The following is a 17,586-nucleotide window of genomic DNA, read 5'->3' as shown; positions in this document are numbered from 1 at the left end:
TCGGTACAGGCAGACAGCGTGGCACGCCAAAAAGCAGAATCCTCGCTTGGCCTTTCTCTCTCTCTCTCGCTCGCGCGCAGGTGCTCGTTTGTTAACACCTATAAGCGCGCGCGCTCGAGCCAGCTCGTCGCACGGGCCCCGTCGAAACCCATTACTTTTTCTTGCCTTGGCCGATGCCAAATTACGCCCCCGCCCTTCTCACACTCGCTCGCTCGCTCGCTCGCGCATACCGAAGCGCGCGCTCCCTTTTTACCAGCTCTCTTTTTCTCTTCGCTCGGACGAACGAAGAGAACGAACGGTTGTTGCTCTGCAGCAGCGCGTTGATGATGCGCGCACACAACTCGCGCCGGAATATATATTTTTTCTACCAAGTAGCTCGGCCACTGCTTCGGGGCATTCCGATGTCTTGTCCTTCTCTCTCTCTCTCTCTCCTCTGCCTCTCTCGTCGTGAGAATTGGTTCTTTCGTCGAAGCGGTCGCTTGCACGAGCGGCCTGATCCTTTATACTCATATTTTCGGCTTGTGTGTATGTGTACCAATTTATTCTTTTTACCGATTGCTTTATGGGTTTATGCTTCTTTCGCACTGTGCGTGTTTTTTTTCTCTCTTTTTAATATACACATATATGCTGGCGAGGAACCCCACGCGCGGCGTGATAAATGCGTTTTCGATTTTTTCTCTAATGCGCAGACCTGAGCAAAGAAAAAAGAAAGAGAAATGCCGTGCGTATTGCTCATGTATATAAATATAATGCACGTGTACGAGTACATGGAGTATACATGCTTGCGCGCGCGACCGTGAGTGTGTGTGTGTGCAAGAAAATGAGAGAAAGAGAGTAATAATTTGTTTGGACTTAAAACGCGCGCGCACCACGATATATACCGCTGCCGTTAGCGCGCGCGCGGCCCTTCACATTCTATTATATAATAACGCCCTTCGTATATGAAAGCACACGCGAGTTCATGACTTGCTCTTTATGCGAGCCTTTCGTATACACATATACTTCGTTGTGCTTGGCGGATTTTTAATTGAATTAACTAAATATATGTCTGCACAAATTTATATCCTCGACGATCCGCGCTAAAAGTCAACGGTATACGTGTAACCCCCACAAGTGCTGTGACTTGACTAACGATCTTCGCCATGACAAAGATTCGCGATGTGTCGCGCTGATGGACCCAAGCTCTTTTGATTAAGAAAATAAAGCTGAATCGACATTTTTTTTTCAAATATATGCTCGATCTATCTGTACGCGAGCGGCTTATTTGATATGAAAAAATAAAGTAGAATATTGGAGCTTGTGGCACATTTCAGGTTAAAATTTCACATCTCCCAACTATGAAGTCTTCTTTATATTCCTCATCTTCGTGAGGGCATGCATACATGCACACACACTCACGAGCGCGTTTCGCTTATAGTGCGGCTTACATATATGCGCATCGTTACTATGCATATGCGTGCTATGTAGTATACGTATACCGGGTATAGTTGATTAAAGTCAATGAATCACGAGTGATTTATAGCGTGCATATAAGAAGGGGCGCTTTATATAGGTTGTATGTGTTCGGCACCTCCACAAGGAGTATGCAATGGCAAAAAATCGATATACGTCGTGGTTCATGCATCATATAGGCAAAATATTCTGTGAGATGCGTAAAATCAAAGGAAATCTTTTAAATTTTCTTAGAACTTATATCAGTCGATTGTTTTTTCAGTGTATTCGAGGTAAAATTTATTCAATTTTGATTTGTAATTTCGACGTACATAGAATACATAAATAAATTATTATCTAACTTCCGTACGATAAAAATTGAGATGCACCGTTGATACTCCTAATCGTTATTCGATAAGTTTGCCTCGAAGCGTACTCTTACTTCAACGATGTTCGCGTGACTCGAGTGTTGAATTTTTCGCTAATTTCCAGATTTTCGCTCTGTACTTAGCACACTTTCACGCGGTACTTCAATCGCTGACAGTTTCAATAATCATTTCGAAATGGGCAAAAAATTACCGAAAATACATTAAGTCCTGCAATTTTTTATGCGAGAATAACCCGAGGGCTTGATTACGCCTTCAAAAAAGATTTATTTTTTCAAATGACAGAGTAAACGGAGAATGTAAAAAAACGAGAACTTCTTCCAAATATTCTATTTTTCTTAATTTACAGCTAAAGACATTGGATTTAACACAAGTATTTCATTATAATTCACTAAAATTTACTGTAAGTTATACAGTAAAATATATTGGTATAAATACAATACTACATTCCATTTTTTCGTACTTGGGTTAAGAGGCGTCATTTAATTTCATAAATCATACACAGCTCAAAAGATACCTCAAATTAAGTTAAAATGTCATAGTTTCAGGCCTCAAGTCGTCTGCATCTGGTTAAACGCTTTTTTCTCTAAAACACGAAAACAGGAGTTACGTTGTTTGGCCCTTCAGCCACAGATATTTGAGATCATGCATGATTTAAGTTTTGAAAATATAATATGCTCTGTATTGGTACTTGTAAAATGAGTGCGTACAAGATCACAACTTAGCAGCGGAGATCTGCATCGTGGGCACCATATCGATGCCGTCTCAAACGTCGCATTGCCTCTCTCTCTCGTAATCTTTTTCACCGACGTCAGCATCTAGAACTGAACAAATGACACGTAGTTTGAAAATTCAAATGAAATGATAATTCTGTTTTGAAATGCTGGTGCGAATTGAGTTTATTCCGCTAGACCTCGAAAATCCTCAGTTATGATAGTTTGTTATGGTCCAAGATCGACGTAAAAAAACAAATCAACATGAATGTCACAATCAAACATTTTTGACGTCGAGCGGAAAAGTCTTGGTGGTAGATGCAAAGCTTACACGAACTCAATTCGCATCAGTATTTGAAAAAAGACTGCACCCTGATGCCCACGATGCAAATCTCTTTTGGTAAGTTGTGATCTTATACGCACTCATTATACCGCACGTAATATTGTCATTCAACCAATATCAATGGTTCTCACTGATGAGATTATTATTAATACAATTTTTTCTTCAATCTTTTGTTAGGTCTTGAAATCCCTGTTGGCATAAAAAACCTTTCCTCGGGTCTTGTACTTCGTGTCAGCAGGAGGAAAATATAAAAAAAATTATCGGACCTACGACTTATGAACGGGAGACATCGGTCCAGATTCAGGAAACCCACACAAACCACAGAATAGAAAAAACGAACTGTCATGAACGTATTATAATTTAATTATGTATATCTTATACGATAATTCATTTACCAGAGTTTTATAATATCAAATTATTTGGCACACACTATACACATGATGCGACTCATATGCGCTTCAGTTCGTCATAGGAGGCGTAAGCAAGTCGTGAAACAAAACATACTGAATTATAAAGGTACGCGAAGCGCCCTGTAAAGTAGCTAGTACGTTAAGATTAATGACACGTTCATATTGCAATACCGTACTCAAGCAGTACAGTGAATTTTATCATTTTAAATGGAACAAGTTATCTTTTCGTATCCTCGCCATCCTTGGCATCGATTTTCTCCGTCAGAAAAACTCGCGACATCAACTCGACTTGTTTTCATATAAATACGAATGCTCCAAGCGCCTCGGCGTTTATTGCGCGGAATACGGGTCTTTTTTTATTGCACATTCAAAACTTCTCGCTAAACCATATACATAGCTCACTTCACTTGTTTACAGGATGTCAAAGTAATTTCGTTTTTTCTATCTTTCTCTTCTTTCTTTCTTTTTATTTATAAATATTCTTATAATAACGGATCTGAGGTACATTTAAGTTTTATCGCAGTTTCTAAACGTGCGTATACGGTGCCACTGCTCGAGCGAGTATTCATGTTTCCACCAAGTTTTCCCCAGCAACGAAATGGTAATACGAAAAAACAATGCGACCGTGACAGTTTATATGCCGTCTTTGTAATGCGCTGCGTGCTCGTAATTACAAACCGCACACAGGCAGCTCTCGCACAAAGCAATATGTATTAGCTTGAAACGCAATAAGAGCGGTAGCTTGAAAAATTATCATGAATTTGTCGAAGCTTAAAGTTCACGTTTTGATTGTTAATTATTACTAGAATTTTCCTAAGTTTGCGATCCGCGTTTATTCAGAGAATTATATCAGTATTATAGCTCGTTTTGATATGGTATGCTTTAGAGTGACGATATCTGAAAATGCTCTTATTACTAGGTGACAATTTCTATGCTTTTATCAGTGGATTGAAGAGACAAAGTTAATGGCACGCGCAATGCTTGTATACTTGGTACGTATAAATACAGTAAGCACGACAATGACTGTGAATCTCGATAGCACATTCATTCGTACATGCATTCGTATGCACATTCGGCGTATTCTCACGGACTTCTGGTCTTTTGTACATCGCGCTCGCAACGCGACGACTTCCTTTCGTTAAAGAACGAAGAGAATAAAAAAAATAACAACGACACAGGAGTAAAAGGAAAAAAAGCGACGAAGAGAGAGAGAGAGAGAGAGAGAGAGAAAGACAGGCCAACGCGAATCGTCGTTGTCGTTGCGCTTCACGGACCACTTCCGCGAAGTTACGCCCGTTGTCTCGCGATCCTCGCGCTGTATTATATGCACGTACCCTATCCTGTACTCGAACTACTTCGCTGCGCTGCGCTGCAACTTTTACGAGTCATCATTGGCAAGGCGAGCACGCGCGGGTGACCGCCTACTTCGGTCTCTGCCACGCTCTTCCACGGATTTTCTTAGGCGGCGTAAATACCAGTAGCAGCTCGCTCGAAATGGCAAAATTAAGCTTTCCTTCATAGCTTTTTCGCTTGAGTGTATATTATTTATGTGTATACACGTATATACACAGAGCTAGATTAACGATCATAATAATCAGGCCGCGCGAAGCTTTTTTTCTTTCGTTCGCTCGCGAGAGAATTTATGGTAGGCGGGAAAAGGAAGTTTCTGCTTTTCGTACCCGCGCGACTTGTTCGCGCGCGCACCTCACGGTTCTCCGGTGCACAGTCGTGGGAGGCTAATATTGCGCAGGCATAAGGATACCGAACGCGAAGGAAGTGCCTCGTACGTAGACAATGGACGAGTCAAAACAGAAGAAAGAGAGAATTCATTGAAATTGTGAACTATTGCAAATTGAATCGACGTCGCTCGGCTCTGAGCTAACAATAGTTTGAGCTTTATTGAATAATCCGCTATAATTTCAAATTACAGTGAAACCTGTTTAATTCGAAACTCTGGCGACCAGGGCTTCATTTCGAAATAACCAGGTTTTCGAATTAAAAAATTTCCGTTTAAGTTAAAAGTTTAAGTTTAAATTTCATCTTCTGACCTATCGTCATCACTTCTACATTCGTTAATTATATCAGCATCAGATAACGTTCCAGTAATCACTAAATTATCATCGATATTTGCATATTCATCGTATGATACATTAAGTTATAATCTGATATAAAATTGGTTAACGAAGTCCGTATGGCCAATATCTTCAATTACGATTGGTTTGAAACTATTGCCTGGTCGACAGAACCACTTTCGCCACATAAATTTTTAAAAACAATATCGTGTCTACTTATAAAACGTTCGAACCAACCGTTCGTTGCGCTGAAATTATTACATTTAGTAAGTCAGCGAATTCTTTGGCTTTAGCCAAAACGATTGGTCCGAAAAGTGGTATTTTTTCACGCTGCTGCATAAACCATTTAAAAAGACACTTTTCTACGTTTATATTTTTGGGTTTAACTCTGTTTACATTTTGTATGTGTATTCAAAATGAAGTATTAATGAATGATTTCTTGACTATAACCTTAATATTTCAAAATATTGTATTAAAAAGCTGTAAAATTCAAAAAAATTAAGAAAATTTTTTTCGAAATAACCAGGGTTTCCTTCGAAATAAAAACGTTTTTTCAAATGGTTTTAAAGGTTTTAAATGGGAGCTGGCCGGGACCGGCACGTTTCTTCAAATTAAAACGGTTTTCAAAATAAAAAGGTTCGAATTAAACAGGTTTCACTGTATTTCAATTTTATTTTATTCTTATATCAAGAGAAGAAAATAATGCTTTTTTTTTCAGAATACAATAATGAAATGTTGAGCTACGTAGTTACTATTTCATGGAGTCGGATGACCCGAAAATGTTATTTTCTGTTCGTACAAAAAACATATTATTTGATATAAACATCCTTGAATAAATCACTGAATAAAGATAAAAAATTAGTGACATTTTTTGCTTGATATTTTCAATATTTTCAGATCAAAATACTTCGAAAAAGTCTGAGAACCTTGAAAGCTTGCTTCTATAAAGAGAAATATTAAAGTCAAAATTAAATCGAGTTCGATCTGGACTGTATTCACCAAAAAATTCACAAAGCTCCTTTACCATATCAATTAATTACTCTTAAGATGTTCGAAATCAGACTCTCAGTTTTAGAGATACGAATTTTTTTTATTTTAAAAATCTTTTAGCACAAAAAATTTGAAAATTTATTTGTAAATCACACTTTTCAACATATAACAAACAAAATTTTGCATTGAAAATGCTGTCAATCCAATTAATTCGATAAATTATCTAGTTACAAATGTTTATTGAGTATCTTGAAACGTGCAAGACCTGTCAAGATGCAGTGAACGAAGTGTTCCAACGGAGTTTCAATATTCTGCTTTTAATTCTAAAATTAAATTTTTACAATCACATTGAATTTTTCATGCGCAACTACCCTGAAAAACTACGATGAATATTGAAATCCAATACGAAGTAAGAAAAATTACTCGTACACATATTTACATTTGCAAGAAACGTCGATCGCGTGTCGCAAGGCATACAAATTAATACCAACGCCTTATATTTAAGTACATTACATTCGTATGCTTGCTGAATGTTGCGATTTATGCTCTCGGGGTGACGAAGAGTTCAATGAGCTTAATGCCCACCTTGTACTATGCATATAGTGTATTTTTTTTTTTAGCTCCGAGTAATATTATACACCCTCATGGGAAAATAGAAATTTATGTCAATGCTTTTTATTTCAAGTGGCCCACTTGCATAAGCGTGTATACATGTATACTCGTTTTTTCGCTCACAATGGCGCTCGAAGTTTGTGCATGAACGTTTTATACACAGGACAACTCGAGTTCGTGAGTGATATTACTACTTAACGAATGGCGTGCGCGCGTATTTAAGACGAGCTACCGGGTACATATATGAATAGGTGTATCACAGAAAGAAAGAGCGAGAGAGAGAGCGCATAAAAAATGAATAGGCGGAGAGAGAGTAAGAAAGAAAGAAAGAAAAAAAATGACTACTGGAATATACGTAAGAATAAAACCATCGTCCAAGTAGTATGCAAGTGACGCGACCGCCTCCGCACCCGCACGTGAGTACATAAGGTACACGTATACCTACACACTCGCATGCTTATATATGTCCGCCGTAGCGAGAATACATGTGCACATATAGCACAAGCCTCCGCCTTCGACTTCCGGTTGTATATGTGTATAAGGTGCGTGCGCGTCCGCGAGAGCCGCCATGCCGTGAGAGAGGAAAGATATGGTCGCGTCGCGAGCACGCCTGCATATATACATATACCTATATGTATCCCATCGTCGCTCGTCTGTGTGTGTAATTGAAAATGAAAAAAGTGCGCCGAGTCATGCGCGTCGTGCAGCGAGCCAGTAGATACATATACGTGCACCGCTGGCACGGTGGCAACGCATTCATTATAAATACAGCGCGAAACGGCGACGACGACGACGACAACAGAAGCAGCAGCGATGCAATAACATAAGCGACGACGGGAAATTAGACGTGTGTCACGTGTGCCTGCGAGAGCGTGCATGTGTCTGCGTGTGCATGTCGAGCGCGGCTCACGTTAATGATGGATGTGTTTAGGAATGCGCCACTACTCATGCACTTACTGCATCATGGCTTGCGCGCGCGCGGCTGGCTTTTGTTCTCTGTGTACAGTCGTCGCGCACGAGCCAACGCGAATGGGAGGAGCCAAAGATTGTGCTCTAGCGGTAGGTAGTGGTTATACCCCGCGAAAGATCGTCGCCACCCGACACCGGCCATAGTCCGCAGCTTTTGTATACCGTATATATACGACCGAGTCTTATAAAAAGAAATATTTGCCAAATAGCTTTTATACATGTATCGCGTAAAATGCACTCGTGACACAGGTGACTTGTTGCGCGCGTCTTCTGCGCTTACGCTACATCCATACTGCACACATCGAGGTAAAATTACGCCTCTCTGCGTGCGCGGCTTCGGTTCTTTTTTCTTTTTTTCCTTTTCGTACTGTCATCGGCGACGAAATTGCACATCATCGAGCGCACGACGACGTCCATAGGCCGAGCCACGCATACATTTTATATTGCATACACACGAAGCGAGGGTGTTAATCAACGTACATTACTTCGAATGATGTTGCTTTTTTTCTGCTTCCTTCGCGCGCGATATTCACATCGGCACATTTACTTTATAATACATCGTTACGTGTACGCCTTTGATTTACATTCTAATTTTTTTTCCTTCGCTTAGAGCCAAGATACATCGGACTTTTTTCATCAAAGTACTGCTGATGCAGAGGTGAGGAAAACAGCTTACGATGTTTAAAATAAACTCCGCAGCCGTTTATGCATGTATAGGCTGTCCATCAGGATGGCGCGAAGCCGCACGCGCTCAACTCGCTCTCAAACTTTTGTACCTCGCGCCCTCGATCGATTCGCTTGCACACCCTGCCTAGAGCAGCCCGCAGCGTAATATTTGGTCGATTTTTTATTTTCCTCGTCGAGAGCGTATATGCATAATTCGCTTCCACGAGGTGGCTTATAAATATTTTAGACTGCCAACAAGCCGTACACAGCAGCTCGTTATATCTATAACGAGCGGTCGCAACGCAAACTCGAAATCTCCGGCTAAACTTCTGTATACATACCATCAAGCTGTATATGGATAAAACTATAACAATAATTACATATTTAACCAGGGAATGTCCATCAAGCGCGATAAATTGTATACTTTGTTTCGCAAAGTTAGCGAGGGCGCGCACAACAAACGAGGTTCGGAGTAATAAATAAAACAACAGCTCGTGTCGGCGGCGCGCACCTTTCCATGTATGCAAGCCCGGAGACGTAATTGCTGCGTATACGTGCATTTTGATCGACAAAGCGAGGGTGAAAGGCGCTTAGTCCGCTTGTGTGGATTATAAAATACACATCTTCGGCTTTTGTAACCAACAATTTCCAATGTATGGTCGCGCACAAAAAGTGAGAAAACAGAGAGAAAAATCAAGTACGGCCAGTGTTCCATGAAAAAATAGTCACGAGTGTTGTATACGCAGATCGCACCGAGAAGTTGTAAATTATATATACTTAATAATCCAACGATATATATCCTCGTTGGGCAGCAGCATGTAGAACATGATGATTTATATCGGCGTGGAAGCTGCAATGATTCAGGTGGTGTGTACAATTTTCACGAAGGATTTTCCAGCTCGCGCGTTCAAGACGACTCTTCATTTACAAACAAGCCCTAATGTTTGGATTCTAGCCCTTTTGTACATGTGCATGCGTGTGTACTTACTTTATTTATTCCATACATGCACGCACTTATGAATGTATATAAGTTTAAGTACAGACTCATAGACGGATGTATGCTCATAAAGAAAGGTACAATATTCTATAGCTCGAGCAGTTCGCTGCCTATACGCCAACTTCATGCATACTAAATGTAATAAGTCTAGCCAAAAACTTTTTACTTTCTTTTTCTATCCTTTGTCACCTTTGTTGCTTGGCGAATTAATTTTTTCCTTTTATCACTGCAGCAAACCAATAGTATAGACGCATGTGTGCGACTTTTTTTTTTGCGTAAATCTATTGACTGCTTTAGCATCAAATAAAGTAGCGATGGAGAAATTCTTCGTTACACGATCCAAAAAGATTGAGCATAAACTATCAATAAAATGCATATTTTAATTTTGTTCATTTATTTTTAGTTTAGTTTAATTTTCATTTATGTGGTTATATTTCTGTCGAGAGGAACTTGAGAAATTTCAACATTTACTCGGAAACTGAGCTTTGGCAAAATTCGTTCACGCAAAACAAGAAACTTCAAACTTATAAGCTACTAAACTTGACGATATACATCGAGCAATAATTACGTATCTTTTTTGGGTAATATCCTTGCTTATAAGGTTTTAAACAGGGCGAATTTGTACACTATATACAAACTGGAGCGCACGATGTACTTCGCGTGAAGTAAAGTACTTGATTAGGCCAATTTAAGACCCCCGAGCGCTGTGCTGGTGTTTCATTTGATCTTGCACGCTTGGAATGCTTTCTATGCAAACTTCATGAAGTGAGTGGCTGGCTTAATGCGATAAGCTTACGTACGCTGCTGTCTGTTAACCGGATAACAACAACGATATTTCCTCGAGTTTCGAAAGCCAACTATGAAGGGTAACCGATCGAGTATACACATTTTTTAATTCATCTTTGAAGCACATGGAAGTACTGAAATGAACTTGCGTGAGCGTCTAAAATTCAAAAATGGTGGCTAAATCGTGGCTGTCATGTGTGTATGACTTTTTATAATAGATCAATTTTTTTAACATAGTGACCATTAATCAACTGATTTTCAGCGATTTCTTTGTTCCAATCGTGTTAATAATATTAAAAGCGTTTTAAATGACTTGAAGGTGACCATTTTATAGTTCAAAAAATTTAGATTTACTTCCAACCACTTAAACACGATAATTTGTACCATAGTTTAAGCCTCCGCCACTAGATGGCGAGTACTTATATTTGTAAACCTGCAAGTAGCAAAGTAAAAATCATTTTATAAGTCAAAACATTGGGACACAAATTCATAAATTTTTTGCAAATTGCATAAGAATCTTCAGGGATTGTAAATGATCGCCCAACACCTGTTTTCGTGTCCGGAATAATTACGAGCAATAGGTTTCGATCAATATCTTCTAAATTTTCCAGGGTCAAACTGGTCAACTCGTATCTCGTACATGCTCCCCTCACCACAATGGCCAATGCTATGTCAAGAGGAGCTATACATACCCGGGAGCAAATCACATGCTTTAGTCCCTAGCGTTCTAATAGTAATTTATCGAAAGTATAAAATGAAAAACGATAAAAGAAGCGAGCCGGGTGAAATGAAGCCTGAAGTTTATATTTAATAAAAACAATATCGTTATGCTTCAGGAGGTTCTCTATAAAATTTTAGCCCTGTAAGTAGCTTAGAAGTGAAAGTATATCGAAGGAGGACTGAAAATCAGCGTATTGTACAAAGTTTTTTGTCTTTTTTTCATCATTCAAGACCTTTTCAAGGGTGCAACTATGTATGCCATTTTTTTCATTATTGCTCAATCTACGACGCAAAATGTGTAAGCCCTTGTATCGCGATCTAAAATACATTTATTTTATACTCGAATAAGTGCATAAAAGAAATTCCAAATAACGAATTTTTTACTGATTTACAAGTGTCATACCACGGCCAGACCCGGCCATGGGACAGCGTGTGCTTTCCAAAGGTGGGTCATCCGGGGTCTCGGCTACCTGTAGGAGAGAACGGGAATAGGCACGCGAAATAACAACACGAGTATTTGAATTTAAATAATAAATCTAACGATTTATTCACACTCACACACACACATTCACACTACAATTTCGTTGTAGTAGTCAGCCGACCTGGCACTCCAACTGCCTCGCAGGACAGCTACGTCGGTGACTACACTAGCGAACACCAAATACTTTTACCAGAAAAGTAATACGGCTTACATGGCTTAAACTTCCTTCTCCTGGATGGCAATGACTGACTCCGTCAGCGTAACAATGATTATAACTGTGAGAACACTCCGTGAACGATAACTACCTTAAACTGGCCTCTGCCAGTCGAGTGCTCACTAATATCACAACTAAATAATTCACCGCCACGATATTACTTTAACAAAGAAGTACTCGATATTTTACTTAGAAAGAGAAACTCGCGTTCACTCGGGTTCAACCGTCTTTTCCAACGACCAAGTAACAAGTGAATCGTCTGCTTATTTCTTCTCCTCATCCGATCTCTCTCTCCCTGTCGGTCCATAAGGAGTAAGCGAGACATCATCATCTTCATCTCTCCTCGTTACACACATAGGCCAAACATGAAACATAACAAATCATTCGATCAGATATATTATTCCTACAATAATACATCCGAACGACGCATGTTTGCGAATCTACAACGACTCATCTAACGCTACGGCGTCACACAAGATAGCAGATAAAATAAATTAAACATACAAGTTACTTACTCACTATTAAATTTTATAGAAAAGTAACAAAGGTTTTTGTGCTTATAAAAATTATCGTTAAAATGAAATTATGTTAAGATTTAAATAATGCATTAAATTTTCAAAATGGAAAAAAGTAGTTTTGTTTTTTTACATATGTAGACGCCGATGCTTGTTTCGCAACTATTGTAGCTCTAATACATCCATCTCTTTTTTCTTCAAAAATAGTACAATGCAATGATGATTCAGTCACTAATTTTATGCACCTTTCGATGGCTTACTATATGGTAAATATCATCATCGGCGCTGTCTGCTGATTCCACAAGCTCTTCTAATTTTTGTATACTGTACTTTGATAATAGAGGAGGTTCCGTTATCTGAATCTTGTCCAAAATCTCGTTTACTAAATCTATGTAGTTTTTGGCATTCAAGTTTATATTCGGACGTAAGAATTTCCGTAGAGCTTTATTTTCACTTCGAGCTTTGATGATGCGTTGAAGAGCTAAAGCCCGAATTTCTTTTTTTTGATCGAACATCATTGTAAGTAACACACTTTCAACGTGGGTACTAAAGGAGTTTCTCCGCAAAACTGGATCGATGGGATCAGGTACGTTGCTCCCAGAGAAGAATGCTCCCACGAATTAGAAGCAGGAATTCAACGCCAACGTCAGATTGTTGAATGAGTTTAAGTTTTTCTAAAGTAATTTCTTGTGAGGTAGGATTAGCAATTGCTAATGCTCAATATAAATTTTTGCAAATTCTTATCGTTCTCGTAAGCAATTGCTAAAGTAATTGCTTAAGTAATTTCTTAAGTAATTGCTAATTCTTAAAAAATATTAAAATTAGTACACGTGTTTTAAAACGATAAAAAGGTAATATTCCACTCTGATCGTTTGACCAAATCGAAATGTGAGTGCGAAACTTATCGAAAAATTCTCAATGATGAAAAATTAAGCATCGAAACTATGTTTTCATTTTTTTCGAACTGAATAACATTGTACACTAGGTGTAAAGCCTGCGTGTATAATATAAGTAGCGACAATAATAATAGTACACGGGTCAGCATAGGCAGAGCCCTTCTTTCGCTCTATTTGCGCTTTCTGACGGGAAACGAATTGTTTTACATCTAATGTACGTAAGAGTTAAAATTATAGTGAGCGGTAAAAAAATAAAAATCGTGCGGCCGGGCGTCCGAGCGCCGATTTTATAGTTACATTTTTTCCGCGTTTTTCATCATAGGGCCGAGTTAGAAATGGAATAATTGTGCCAAATAATGCGGTATGGCAGAGCAGCATGAAAAAGAATAAAAGGTAAGTGACCACCAATATGCTACGAAAAAATTCAAACATGAGAAAACACAATTTCTATTTCAAAAAATATATTTATCTGTTAATACTAGTCCGGGCGCTAGCTAGAGACAAAGCATGTAAATCGAGGTCCAGAAGGTAACCAAGTGTCTTTCGATGTTTTTCGTTGTACGCTGAATTGATTGTTTTTGGTTGACAGAATTTCAAAGTGCCAATTTCAATTGATAACAAAAAAAATCAATTCAGTATACCTAAAAACGTCAAAAAATACTTGGTTACCTTGTGGACCTCGCATTGCATGCTCGACCCCTAGCTAGCACCCGAAACATAAATTACAAACAAGTTATTGCATGAACAATCATGAATGCTGAAACCGTTTAGAAAAACATCTTCTACATAACGTATCTTATTGATAAATAAAATTGAAATCAATATTTGGCTTGTGAGCCCGTTTTGATTTTTTAGTAGTTATTTTGGCAACGTCTTTTGAGGATCTTTTGAGCGTCGAGCTATTTTTTTTCTCCTGATTACGGCATTTTTGGCCAAAAGTGACATATGCCTAGCTCGCTCGCAAACGTTTACCAAGGGTCAGGAAAAAAATCTCAACACATAGATCGATAGATTTTTGCCTCCTCTTTCGATTGGTGCAGGTTATTTAGAAATCGGAGAACATGTATATTAGATAAATCGACTTGAACATTCAAGTGGAGTTTTAACTTCGAAATAAATTTTTAAGATTTTTTTAAGTTACATCATCAAACAGGGGAGAAAAAAATCTATCGATCTATGTGTTTGGATTTTTTTCCTGAATCTTGGTAAACGTTTGCGGGTGAGCTAAACATACGACACTTTCGGCCAAAAATGCCGTAATCGCGCGAGGTGGCCGACTTATGCTGGACATGCTCATGTACAGTCATATCGTAAATTTTTCGTCGCGGCTGCTTGGAAGAAAAGCTTATCGCAATTCATGCACGTGAAAAATGCATGTAATGGACTTACTTTATCTGAAGAATATTCATCGTCATCTAGTTCTTCCCTTTCAGAGTTTGTATCATTGTCGTCTAAATCGCTATTTTCAGTGGCGTTAGCTAAATGAAATAAATAATTCATTTTTGAAAAATATTAATGTAAGCGTTCCAATTATCAGAGACTACGTACTGTTTTCCACGTTTTCAAAAATAGTATCATCTGTATACCCGGACAATTCATTTATGAATTGCTCCACTGACCAGGGTTGAGGTGCATAAAGATCAACCCACGCATCTCTGATAGCCTCGTCTTTTAATTTCATGGCGCTTCGACGTGAATCAGTTTTTGGTATCTTTTTTTTTGCCCTTTCTAAATCTACTTTTGCCGTTTCTTTAATGTTAATGATGGTGGCTGAAAAAAAAATTTCATTTAGAAAAAGCATTTTATAGTAAATTTATGAGTGAGGGCCAAAGAAAATAGTAATGTTACGATAAAAGGAGTACGTTATACAGCAGTGACCAAGAGAGAGAGCGGGTTTGAAAAGAGGACGAACGATTGCCGAAATAGTATATTTCTCAGCGGGTTCAGTTATGGTTTTTTTTAATGTGAAACTATGATGGAGCGTAAACTTTCATTATAAAAATCGCTAACTCTTTTAACTCATTAGATGGTTCATGTGTTACGATGTAAAGCTGCAATATTCTATTCGCCAATTTGATCCAACGTGCGTGGTTTATTTTACTCGATATTATAAGCTTGTATACTGTAGTTTAATGCATTTATAAATTTATCAATAGCAGAATAGAAGGAGTCCGCTTTAAACTTTATTTCCCCACTTAATTGTACAGCTTCGCTCAAAACGCAATCCAAAGGATTAACAACACAACAACACGTTAGTCGTGCATTTTCGCTTCGATGTAGATGCATGTTCAGCGTACTGAATCATTTCGTAGTGACTCAACGTATGATTTTAATGAGTTCAATAATTCGATTGATGTATCAAAATCAATATTTGGTTTTTGCAAAGTGTTGCTCGTTTTATCAACTCTTTCTAAAATTTCGTTCCAAAAAACGATGTATGTACATGTTTCTAATGTGATGAGAAACTTTAGTAAACCGTCTACAAGTGACCGTTACCTGTAGGTATTATATACATTATATATTTTATATATATTAACGGTATATGCGTTACGTTATTTCTGAATTGAAAAAGATTTTATTGTCAAACATAGAAAATTAACATAACTACAAGATTCACGTTATCACATGAAAGTGGATTTATTAGCGTTCATAGTACACATTCCCACGAGTAACGATACATAGGATATATACATAAAAGATGTATAATGTAGAAAAACTTAAAAGGTACAGTTTACAATCGATTTCAAGTATAAAGTCAGATATACTATGTAAAACATGAATTTTTTCGACTTTAATAGTGCTATCACAGAATATCGGTTACAACTAAATATTTTATTTAAATTAGACAATAGTTTGGTTCTAGGAGCTTCGAAAAGCTTACAATTCCAAAAATATGGTCTACTGAGTCAGCATCTTCACCACATTTACATTCAACATCAGAAACAATATTCCTTCAGAATAGACTACTATTTAGAGATAAGTGATTACTTCTAATTCTATTCATGGAAACTATAGCCTTCCTCGGCAAGCCAGTACCTTTGAACCAAGGTTTGGGGCTATCTGAGTAAAAGTTTTGAAAATATAATGTGCCCTTTTCAGAACTTAGATCAATAGCATAATGGTTAGAGACCGGTATTGGCTTGTCAAGGTTGGGTCCGTTCGTGGCGGCTGCCTTGGCAATAGTGTCGGCTTTTTCATTGCCTTGTATACCCACGTGTGAAGGTATCCACTGTAATGCTACTTTAATATTATTTTTATCAGCTATAAATAAGTAATGTGTTATTTTACAAATAAGAGGCGAGTTACATTAGGGCACTTTCAGAATCGGAGAATATAAGATAGTTGACCATTGACCCATAGAAATTATTTTATCTAAGACTAGTAAAATTGCCTCACATTCAGCAGAGAATATAGTTGCTGAGTCCGAAACCTTATGAGAAAAAACAAAATTCAGGTGAGAGACTCCATGATGCTAAACCAACGCACGAGGAATCGTGAGTTTTTATAATAGAATATAAGTGTTGCAGATGTATCCTCAAAAAAAAGATTAAACAAACTATTAGCATAGGCATGCTTGGATAACAGTTTGCCGGTGTCGAATGAGACGTTGGGTCTGAAAAAAATATTACTGTAGTCAAAGCAAAAGTTCATATGTTTGTCTGCACCGATAATAGAGTCTTTTAGAAACCAATTGGTACACATAGCTTGTAAGATTCAATTTTACACTATTTTATCCTGAGATCCTAGAGACTCGATTCATGTAAATTGATTTAATTTTTCAAAGTTAAATTAACAATATTTTTAGCAGTAAACGATTTTTTATATCACAGTTTTATTAGCATTATTAACAAGACCTTCTAGAAAGAGTGTCTTATAAAAATATTCGCATTTGGGAATAACATATTTTAAAAATTTGTCATCTCGATGAACATCTATTAAAATACTTCCAAGTGGAGAATATCTAAACAAATCACCGCTTGTCATCCCTGTCAAATACATCTGTACTTGACACTAGTTTTTGTGAAGCTTTCGCTATTATTGATATAATATATCAATGCCGCAACATGTTAAAATTTTTTGCTTTCCGATGCTGTGCATTCACATGAAACGTCATGGACTTTGCGGGAACTATTAATATGAAAAAAATGTTTTCATTCAATTTTTTAATTTGTAGTATTACTGTATTTATAGTGCATATGTAACTCACTTGCAATTCAACCTTGTATGGCATCTTTCCGGTGGAAGTTTGACGGATGGCTCGAGCCTCGATCTCGTAACTTGTACCACCCAATCGATACTCTTTAACATACTTGACATGTCCACTTTCGACTAATAATTTCCCCTTTTTGGGGACTTGAGAATTGAAATTGATGGCGTGATCGATT

This window comes from Trichogramma pretiosum, unplaced genomic scaffold (genome assembly GCF_000599845.2).
Source record: "Trichogramma pretiosum strain Unisexual culture from Peru unplaced genomic scaffold, Tpre_2.0 scaffold5, whole genome shotgun sequence".
In the NCBI taxonomy this organism is placed as follows: Eukaryota; Metazoa; Arthropoda; class Insecta; order Hymenoptera; family Trichogrammatidae; genus Trichogramma; species Trichogramma pretiosum.
This window is presented reverse-complemented; position numbering follows the sequence as displayed.